Source organism: Sinohyriopsis cumingii, unplaced genomic scaffold (genome assembly GCF_028554795.1).
Source record: "Sinohyriopsis cumingii isolate HCF-2022 unplaced genomic scaffold, ASM2855479v2 utg000066l, whole genome shotgun sequence".
In the NCBI taxonomy this organism is placed as follows: domain Eukaryota; kingdom Metazoa; phylum Mollusca; class Bivalvia; order Unionida; family Unionidae; genus Sinohyriopsis; species Sinohyriopsis cumingii.
In genome coordinates this window covers 1644768-1656992 of record NW_028315866.1, presented here as the reverse complement: position 1 = coordinate 1656992, position 12225 = coordinate 1644768, and positions in this window count along the sequence as shown.

Sequence of the window (12225 nt, the reverse complement as noted above, 5' to 3'; positions counted from 1 at the left end):
TCAACAAGCAACTCAGATGTGTTTCATTAAACAATAAATCTAATAATTGTCTTCAGTGCATCTGTATGTTATAAATGTGATAATGTCTTTTTGCTTTTTGCATATATTTATACTGAATTGTCTTCAATTATATAATAATAAACCTATAATAGAAGAGTTAAATTAGGTAATGAATTAAAAGAAAATAATTCATGAAAAATATGTCCTGCATATATAATCACGCAAAGCATTTCCGTCCCCTGGTTCATAAATATTAAATATTTCTTCATTATCTGCAATTAAATCATCAGCTGGAATGATGTCCCCCTTGTATATGCCTATGTTTTGAAGAACAACACAGGTCAATGTGTATAAGGTAGCTTTATCAGGAGAAACTCTCATTCCATTATGCAAACATGGGAAACGCCTCTTTAGGATGCCAAATGTTTGTTCTATAACGACTCTGGCTCTACATAAGGCATCATTGTACTTCTTCTGTGCAGTTGTGGTAGCTGCATTGTATGGTGTCATAAGGAAGTTCCGACAAGGATAGCCAGAGTCACCAAGTAGAAATCCATCATATTTACCTGAAAATATTAGTAATTATATATCAGATATATAGTATCGGTTATTTTACTGAAAATTGAAATGTAATATTTGATATTAAAAGGTAAATTTGATCAAAATTAAATTTTATCACCTAAAATTATCATCATATAAAAAAAACATATTGTATTAGTAACATGTATTGTAGATAAAAATAATTTTTGTTTCCTCTTGATAGGATAAATTATTGTAATTTTGAATGACATCTTCTCAATAAGATCACATATTATACAACCACCATACCTATGATCAATGATTCATATAATCCAAAATCATCTAGATTTTTTTTCTTCTTGATGCCGAGATCTGCAGCAGAAAACTGAAAGCAACGACTATATAGCTGTTAGAGCTCTGACGAGCCATTTAAAATCATCCCGCTGGCCGCATGTTTGACGGCACTTCGTTATCCGACATTATCAGCTGTTGTTACTAGGGGTCATGGCCATATGACGTATAAGGAGCGGATGCTGCTAATAATCAACAAGAATATTTTTTTGTTGAAAATATTTTGAGTAAAATAAAATAAATGGAAAATACCTTACCAGAAATCCTGTAAAAACCCCTGCTTGACAACTGATGCTGCCTCAAGTCTGGGAAATTCTATGAACTTCTTTGCCTGTCTCACTAATGCTCTTGCCACTTCAAATATGCATCTGCTTACACTGGCTACACTCACACCCAACGACTCTTCGATGAGCCTGAAGTGAGCGCCAGTGGCGAAAAAGCGTAAGGCCACAAGCACCTTGTGGAGGGGAGGTAACGCCATCCTCCGCTTCGTAAAAGCCAAATCAAGTTTTTCAGTAACAGTATTCAAGATGAATAAAATGGTAAGTCTGGTAAATCTATAGCGAGCGAACAAAACAGTGTCATCGGCGTCCATTGGGTTACCTATGTCCCTTATAATTCTCCTTTCTAATCGAATCCTTTGATGACGTCGACGATAACGTCGTTCAAGCGCCATATTTGAGCGTCTCCACTTGAGGGAGCATAACCATAACCTCAGATAAATGAGGACAGTTCTCAACTTTGAGTTTAGATTTTTCTCATTGTTCATTGTGAAACCGGATTTGAGAAAAATCTCAACTATTGAGGAAAATCTCAAAATTTGAGTCGAAAAACACACTTAAGATGTTTAGTGATACCGGGCCCAGCTTCGCACTGCTTAGAGACCGCCGTGAAGCCGCTAAGGAGAATGTCACAAAATATAGTCTATGCAATGAAATCAGCCCACTACACCAAGATCATGGAGAGTTCCAGCTGCAAAGAGCTCTTCGAGATTACTAACAAACTAATATCAAGGAACAAATCTGTACCGCTTCCAACTACCTTCTCTCAAGTCGACCTTCCGGACATGTTTGCAAATTTCTTCCGTGACAAAGTACAAACCACTGGATACAAGCTTGACACCACAATTTCAACTGACTCGTCGTCAGCAAATATTTCGGATACAGAATTCCAGTGGCAACCATTAGCAGCATCTGAACCTGTGGATTTCGTATATACAATCCTGATGAAGAGTGCACCAGTCATGTGAACTTGATCCAATTCCAACATCACTGCTGCTTGAGTGCTTAGATCCAGTATTGCCTTCACTAACTGATGTTATTAATACCTCTCTTTTATACGGGTAATTGCCATCATTTTTCAATACTGCCAATGTAAAACTTCTGCGGAAGAAACCAGCACTAGACCACAACGATTTAAAGAACTATCGCCCAGTTTCTAATATCCCATTCATATAAAAAGAATCTTAGAAAAAACTTATTCTATCCCAGTTTAATGTATCCCATCTGAATTCAAACAATGTTTTTAGCAATGTACAATCTGCATATCGCCCTTGCCACAGTACTGAAACTACCCTTCTAAAAGTAGTTAATGACATTCTCTCTGCTTTGGATAGCGGAAAGATTACAGTCCTCACCTCCTTGATTTGTCTGAAGCATCTGACACAATAGACCATGAGATATTTATTTCACCGTCTCCAGCATGTATTTGACATTCATGATACCGCCTTACTGTTGTTCATGTCGTACTTGGTCAACATGACACAAATTGTAACTACAAATGGAATACACTCCAGCCCTGTTGATCCATGTTGTGGTGTTCCACAGGGGTTTGTTCTTGGACCTGTTCTCTTCATTCTATACACTCAATCGCTCTCAAGTGTCATACATAGATCATCCAGTGTCTCACCAACTGTACGCTGATGACACCTAAATATATACAAATCTAGCCACCCAACTGAAGTCGATGCTACCATCCAAGGTGTAGAAAGGTGCATGTATGATGTGAAATCAATGATAAAACAGATGCCTTTCTGATCACAATACAAATACTTTCTCATTCACATCCTTTACCTCAAACAATAAATAGCAGCAACATCAACATCAAATTCACACAATCAGTTCGAAACCTAGGTGTTACTCTGGACAGTACTCTCACACTGCACCAACATGTCATGAACAGTTGCAAGGCTGCATATCTTGTGCTGAGACGCATCAGCTCAATTCGCGAATATCTTTCAGTTGGTGCCACTAAAACACTTGTGTGTTCATTAGTACTTTCAAGACTGGACTATTGTAACTCAATTCGGTCTGGTTCATCTCAATATCTGCTCCAGCAACTTCAAAAAGTTTAAAACACAGTTGCTCGGATCATACTTAAAGTACCACGGTCAGAACACACCTCCCCGCTGCTCTACACCCTGCACTGGCTATCCATTTGATCCAGAATCAAACACAAAATTTGTTCTCTGTGCTACTTTTCACTATAGGACTCTAGTCCAACATATCTATCCGACCTCACAAATGTGTACACACCAGCAAGATACTTACGCTCCTCTTCTGACAATTGTATACTCATTCGCACTATGAAAGCAATGTGATATGGACAGCGTTCTCTTGCATACCAGGGCCCAGCAATGTGGAATGAATTGCCCACTAAACTTAGACACAAAGACACAGTGATCCCATTCAAGAGGGCTCTCAAAACTCACTTATTTCGACTGCAAGAACAAACTTAATGACCTAATAATGTTTCCTTAAATATTCTCAGCATCATTTTTTTTCTTCTAATTTCATGGTGTTTGTGTTTGTAATCATATCATTATATGATTTTTATCTTATATGTGTTGTTTAATGTTGTAAAGTGTTTAGAGCTTCTAAAGATTAGGCGCTATACAAATTCCTTATTATTATGAAACTCTCAACCTGACTGTAATTGACGGAAGTATCCGGGAGTAACTGAATTGGAGTAATGACCTCACAATATCTGACGAAAATAGACTTGCCCATAACCTATGTAACACTGGACAACAAATTTTTACAAAAGTCATGTTACTGAAATAAAATTAGTCAATTCTTATCAATTTTTATGTGCTGAACACGAATATGACAGTCAAATTGCAAAATTGGCTCTAGTTTTTTTGTAATCTGCAAGAAATTAATGTTTACATAACGAAATGCATTCCAATAGTAAAAGGTCAACTGTAATAGCCTACCTATAAAAAATCAAGTCATTGACTACATCTTAGATTTCTTCGCCTGTCTCTTGTACAGCTGTTCGGGAGCATCTCTGAGGAGTGTCCAGCAGTAGTCAGCCAGCATTGTAGTGGACCATTTTCCCTGGTATCTTTGTTCCATTGTTGCGATATCTTGATGAAAACGTTCGCCGTGTTCATCACTAACAATACCACAGTTGCTAGGAAAGAAATCCAAATGGGAATGAAGGAAGTGAATCTTTAGAGACATATTGCAGCCAAGTTTCTTATACTTCATCAACATGTCTTCTACTAGTTCCTTATAGTTTTCTGCCCTAACATTTCCGAGGAAGTTTGTAGAAACTAGGCGAAAAGCATTCCATGCTTGTTTCGCGTCACCTTCCAGCAAGTTGTTGAACCGGTCATCTTTGAAAAGCTCTCGAATCTGAGGACCCACAAAAACTCCCTCTTTAATCTTTGCTTCGCTGAGTCGAGGGAATTTTTCATGCAGGTATCGGAATGCTGGCAAAGTCCGGTCAATGGCTTTCACGAAGTTCTTCATCAAACCTAGTTTGATGTGAAGGGGTGGTAGCAAGATTTTCTGAGCCTCAACCAGAGCTGGGTGTTGGATATTCTTCTCTCCAATGGCTACATTCTGCCTGTGAGTCCATTCCTTCCTCATGTAGTGCATTTCCCTTGCTCGGCTATCCCACTCGCATAAGAAACACATGTATTTTGTATATCCTTGCTGCAGTCCCATTAAAAGGGCAACTACCTTCAAATCACCACAGAGGTGCCAGCTGTACTTGTTATACTCAATGGAATTCAGTAGCTGCCTTAAGTTATCGTATGTCTCTTTCATCTGGACAGCTTACGCTACTGGAATAGATGGAAGAATGTTTCCATTGTGCAAAAAAGCACAGCCTTGAGACTCAGTTTCGAAGAGTCCACAAATAGTCTCCATTCTTGTGGGTCATGAGTGATTTTTAAAGCATTCATGAGGCCCTCAATATCGGAACAGAATATCAGATTACTTTCCTTTCTGAAGAAAGGCTCCAATTGCTGGTGGCGCTTTCGATATGCAGTAATTGTGACATCTTCTTCTAGAAGATTCCATTGTTGGAGTCTTGATCCTAGCAATTCTGCCTTGTTCTTTGATAAGTCCAAATCACGAATCAGGTCATTTAGTTCTTCCTGTGTTATTCTGTGTGGGGTTGATGATGCACCACAGTGAAAATCTGGATCACTGCATGCTGATGGACCAGGAGAAGAACAGGTCGACTCACCTTTGTCTTCGTCAGATGAATCAAGAGAATATTCTGCTGGAGGTTCTGGAATAGGAAGTCCCTCACCATGTGGAACTGGTCTCAATGCAGACGGAATGTTTGGGTAGACTATTCTCGACTTCTTTCGCTTCGTTATTCCGCCGGAAAGAGGAGGAACCAAGCAGAAGTAACAGTCATTTAGGTGGTTGCTTGGCTCTCTCCACACCATTGGGACTGCAAACGGCATTGATGACCTTTTGCAATTCAACCACTGTGAAAGCTGTGTTGTACATGTAGCACAGCATATATGCGGAGCCCAAGGCTTGTCTTGGTCACCAACCTTGCATCCGAAGTAAAGATGATATGCCTTCTTCACTTGAGAATTGATACTTTTCTTCTGGTTGGCAAATGTCACTTCCCCACAAATATAGCAAAAATTGTCCGCGGTATTAACACACTTTCGAGGCATTACTGTTCTTTATTGTACGTAAATGGATAAAATAATAAGTTTTATGTAACAGTAGCTTGAACTGTCTCGCACAACGTCTAAAATATTTTAAATGCTGAACCTATCTGATTGGGCTTTATATAGTACACTGCTTACGTCAGCTTCAGCAGCCGCCTGGCATTAGTATAGTAGGCCTACACATGTATAGTACACTGCTGACGTCAACTTACTTCAGCAGCCGCATGGCATTAGTATTGCATTGCATCAGAAAATGATGCAATCAACTGTGGATGATGTGAGCATGATGGTATTATGCAATGTTACATCATTATTCCGGATGTTGCTGCAGTCCTACTGGAGAAATTTACACAGTGAAACATAGAAAATGAGGTATATGAATATCTTCAAAACGAGAGCCAATACAAATTTTTCACGGTTATATTCGTGTTCGGCACACCAAAATACTACAGATTAGGGCCTTTTCAAGTCAGTAATGATTTCACTGTTGACCAGTGTAATATGGCGTAGTGTTAGTATGGAAACTTACGTTAAGTTTGAAACGCGTAGGCGATGACATTGTTCGTGCTACAATGTTCGCAGTCAGGTTAGAAATGATAAATCAATGAATGAACTGATCAAGTTCTCTGCATTTCTGAGCTTCTACTTTTCGTTTCTGAAATCGATGCGGGGGTACAAACAAACGTGGATGTATAGTCAGACTTTTTAAATTTATATCACTAAATGCATATCCAGTGTTACTTTTGGAACAGTTTAGACACTTGTTTTCAGTTTTGTCACTGATAACACTGCTTTTGTCATTCACTACTAAATTTTCAACTCTAAAATCTTTTCTCGACTTTCGAGGAGCATTATAAAGGAGTTATTATTCTAACCTGATGCTCTAGTCCTATGGATAAACAAAGACAAAAAGAATACGAGGTTGCACACAATCAGAAATCTCTGAAGAAATCAAGCCATTTGTAGTTTACAATGTACACAATGCTATGCCCTTTGCCACCAAGTAGTCACTTTTCTAAACGAGTAATAAGTCTTTTTCGTATACCAAATATTTTCCTATTTATCATGTTATTAGATGTCTAAATATGAGAGATGTACATAACCTATGACAATTTTAAGCCAAATGTTCAATGTCGCGGTGGACAAGTTTAGTAAATTGATCCCCGTCAGATTTCTTAATTTTGTGCTATGATGCTACCTTTTGGATGGCATTGTTTAATAACTGAAGTTTTGGACATGTTCCATCATGTCGGCGATTTTTGGACAACGGATAATCCTGCGCAACGATACGTCATTTCTGTAACCATTGGATCACGTGCTATTTTGTGTCAAAGCTCCATTTTGTATCACGAACGATCGTACTTTAATTTAAAAGTGATGTTAATAAAGTGTACAAAAATATCCCACATTTTGACTCGAAAGGCAAAGGAAGATATGATTTCTAAATGTCAACATGAAAACCCACTCTATGACCTTAAACCTGTAACCCAGAAAATCCTATTTACTATGCATCTTTTATAATCATTCAAATAAATACATTATATAAAAGATGGAACCTTAAACCATTCTGCGTCTTAATCCAAGGTTCCAATTTTGCAAAAAGTTGTCCCATTGTATATGTTCATTGATTAGTGCTGGTGTAGGTTGGAAGTTCAGCATATGTGAACCTGACATTTTCTGTGTTTCTCTATATTAAAGTTCTCCTTCGTTATAACACTGTCCTTACCAGCCATGGAATCTACTACCTTACCGTGTGACTCTCATACCGATGAACATGACACATATAATTTTACTACATTATAATAAAATGGGGTACATGACAGTATATGCCATATAACAAGAAATATATTATAATAGGGCTCTGTACTATGCAGTGTTTCCCTTTAACTTTATGTATACATCATAAACCCCAAAATGTTTAATTTGAGCCCCGGTTATGACACCAAGGAGACTCTTGACACTATGGTTGCTGATCCAGCCGGATTTGATGGTAGAATTTAAACCCATATACTTTAAATCACAAGTCAGGCATGCTGACTAATGTGCATTTGTAGCTCCTACCTCCATTAGCTGCCTTTCTGACGTAATTTAGCACATTAGCCTGTTCTTCATAACTGAGCTTCAGAAGGAATAAGGGTTAGAAACGATACAAGTCAGACGGTACATAATGGCATAATAACTGAAATTTTCGATAATAAACTGGTACATTTTCATCTGCTTTATGCACTAAAATTCTTTGTAGTACAATTTCAGCTATTTTTAATTAGGCTCCATTATAGTTTTAAAAATTACCAGACGAGTTCTTCATTACTCTACATGTGTTGGAACTGTAAATATTTTCCTGTAACACTATGCAATAACAATAATATGAATTAGTATAGCATGATAACATTTTCTTGAATTCAGTAATATAACTTGTTCAGAAAACAACACTTGTGTAATTTGTTAACTGTCAATTTACATATACCATATTTTTAATCATGTGAACACCTTTTGACTCACAGTATGTGTAGGTCATAGGTAGTCATGTTCCAGTTGTACATTACCATCATCTGGGACATCCTTGTCTCTTTCCAATTTGAGTTAAATAGCTACTCGCAGAAAGAGACTGAAGTAATTCTACAGATTTGCACAAGAAACGAATATCTAGCCAGAGGGGTGCGAGTTCATCAGATCAACCCAGATCAGCTATAATGGTGTGTCCTTGAACAACGCACTTTAGTTTAATTATCTCTCAGCATGAAAAAACATACTTGCTGTGCCCTAAAACCCCAACCAAATGAACACTGAAACCCTTCAAAACTGAACTTGCTGAACACAGTAATCCACTCATGACCACATTCAAGGAGGAAGTTCCTGAATTTTTCTTTCTTTAATTTTATATAGTGAAACCTCTCTAATCCGGAAGCTGAAGAAAATGTACAACCCCAATTTCAATTTTACACTTTAAGCAGACCTCATAAAGCTTAAACTAACTTACAAGCTGGAAAATGTATTTTAATCTCAAATCCTTCTGCTCCTGAATCTTAAACAGATTTTCAACCCCATCCCCAATTTAAATTTTACAATTTTTTTAAACTGCTACAGAACAGAGACAAATTTTTTATCCCCGATGTCAGTTTTACACATGTCAAAAAGAACTTCATAAAACTGAAACTCTCTTAAAACTTGCAAATGTATTTTAACCTCAAGCTCGTGTACTCTGGAATCGGACGCATTTTTCATCCACATCCCCAATTCAAATTTTACAATAAAAAAAAAAAAAAAAAAAAAAAAACTCATAAACCTGAAACTCACTTCAAACCTGGAAATGTGTTTTGCTGCTGAATTCCTGACTCACATTGGACCAGATTGTTAATGGTTAACAAATAATGTAGCAGGCTTATTCCCTGGAAAATATCCCAAGGGCATGTGAGATTATAACTATATCTGACACAGGTGCTGACATAATTGCATCGAAAATAGACTAATATGAAGTCTTTGCAGCTTTTAAGATAAATTATTAGAAAACAATTCCTGTAGATAAGCCACTTAAGAAAAATAATGTTCATCAGCAAGTGCAAATAAAGAGCAAAATGTAAGCAGTGACTTTGGATACCTGGGTCAGACAAGAATGGTTCCAAAAATTATATGTTGTACAATCTATGTAAATAGGGAACTAGACTGCTAAATATAAGTAATTTTTTCATTCGTCATCTGCCTTTGCTCTAGCATCATCGAAAAATCATACAAGAATCATGTTGTTCTCTCTCGCAATGTCATTAATTGTAATGCATCGTATCAGTATCAGTCACAACTACTCTCTCTCTCTCTCTCACACACAAATACACACACACACACACACACACACACACAAACACATCACCATCATCATCAACGGTTAATCAGTGGTATAAAGTTTCAGCTATTCTCCTTTCCTGTTTTTTTCTCTCTCAATCCTTATCATCATAATAAATAATACATCTCATACAGGTATCATATTTTATCCTCCACTAATATTTTCTGTTCTGAAAAAATATCGGTACAACCAACAGATAATCTTATCAGGTGGCAACCTCTAGAAAATCGATGAACATTTCTTTCAATCTACCAAGTCCAGCATCAGTCTTCAATATTTGAAGTGTGATGACGTTATCAACCGTTATTTCTACTATCCGAACTTTAACTACAAATTTCTGTTCTGCAAATTTATATAAAATTATAAAATGATACAATCTGAAATAAAAAGCAAGCTAAACATTTTATCTTGTGAAATTATTTTCCTAATGTTATTCAGTCCGCGGTAGAATGGGCTACTTCTGTCTATAGGCTGATAATACAAACCCGTATGTACCGCCATGCCGATTTCAATAAAGAAAACTATGAACAAGATCACAAACACACATAACTTACTCATTTCATTCATTGATTTATAATTTCTAACCTGTCACCAGGGGTTCAATAACACCGTCATCCGTCTGCGCGTTTCATGGCTAACGAAGTTTTCACTATCAACCATGGCCATACTCCAGATCAATTTCCAGTTCCTGGACAAGTCCATTTTCAACGAAGGGGCTGATGCATGACTACACATGTATGTATATAGAAGGTAAATTGTACGTCGTGTGATTCGTCTGCTTTTGATAATTGCTGTCAGATTGTCATATTTTTATATTTCACCAAAACAAATCATATGAAAATGGCAAAAAGGTGCCCTTAAATTTGAGAACCTGCACAAAAGTTGTTTCATAATGTGTAACTTTATTGTATAATTTCATATAAATGTATACATTTGGAATATATTTCTTTATTTACGGAGGTCGTGTTGACACAAAATATAACAGCACGAGTGCGCAGCATTACAATTTTTACCTACACTTTGTATTGTTCCAGTTCAGAATGAGTATGTTAATATGTTCATCATCATCATTATTATTATTATTTTTATTATTATTAAACTTACAAGCTGTCTCACAAGAAATTGGTTTTTTTTCAATGCTCATGATATTTACATAAAAATTAATCAATTGTATATATGTGTGTGTGTGTGTGTGTGTGTTTGTTTACTATTACATAACTTCTTCCATGCTTAAAAAAATATAACGCATGTATATCACTTACAAACATGCATACTTTGGCAAAAAATAGATTAGGAATGAAAGAATTGTTCATGTCATACTTTTAGCAACCACAACAAATAATATATGCATTGCGATGAGTGCATGACATATATGGGTTGGAGATATTGCTGAGAAATTTCAAAGAAATAAGAAAGTAATATATACACACACTGAAATTTTGTCAGGTTCATTCTTAATTTTCCTTGTCATACGGAATGATATGTGTCTAAAAATCAAGAACCCATTACATAATTATACATACAAAGTGGATCGTGATCTCATTAAGTTTATACATAATTAACATGGCATAATCTTTCAATACATGCTCTTGCTGTATGACATACTGATCTAAAGCACTCACCCTTACAGATTACTACTGTTTCGACTCTCAGCTTTGAGTTTTGTGCTTGGCAAATAGGGGGTATGTGATATACTAAGAAAATTACCATGTCAGTATTTCCTAACAAGATTTAATTGAGTTATTCATCCACCAGTTTAATAAACAAGATTATACAGACATGATTTACTATGATGAACTTCGTTCCAATAGGTTTTCATTATACAAATATGATTATATGATGAAGAAGGATTAACATTGTTATCCATATGATGTTACAAGTTTAGTTCTGTATTTCAAAATGCTTATTGAAATATATATATATATATATATAAAGACTTACATTGAAAAATGTAATACACAATAGTTTACAGGTTAAAGATGTCACTCTGAAAATACTGAAACTATTTGAATCGGAAAAAGAAAACCACATCAACTATTGAGCATTTCCTGTGAAACGCCTATCTAAGGTAACTTAAACTATCATTAATATGCATAAAATGGATGTAATAAAAAGAAATTAGTATGGCCAAATAGTATTCATCTTTAGTATTTTCTCCAAAACCAAACGCATGTATATTGATAGTCTTTAACATCATTACTGATGGTTTGAATTTGAAAACACAATCTGTGCACCTGCATGCGGTACTTAAAAATTGGAAAAGATACTAAGGGGCCAAATATTACTCCACTGGAAAACCAAGCATTTTAGGATCTTGTTGCATCCAACATATATATATATATATATATATATATATATATATATATATATATATATATATATACATTTTTACCCCCAATTTTATAGGCATTAGGAATAAGCCAAACCTACTTGTACCGCCTAAAGAAAGACGATGAAAATGACACAGTTCTAAATGTCGTTGATTCTATGCACCAAAAAAACAAACAAGAGCAAAAAATGTACAAGAGCAAACTAGATAACTTTGATGAGGATCTGGTAACCAGAACAGTCCATGACCTATACATGCAAGGAA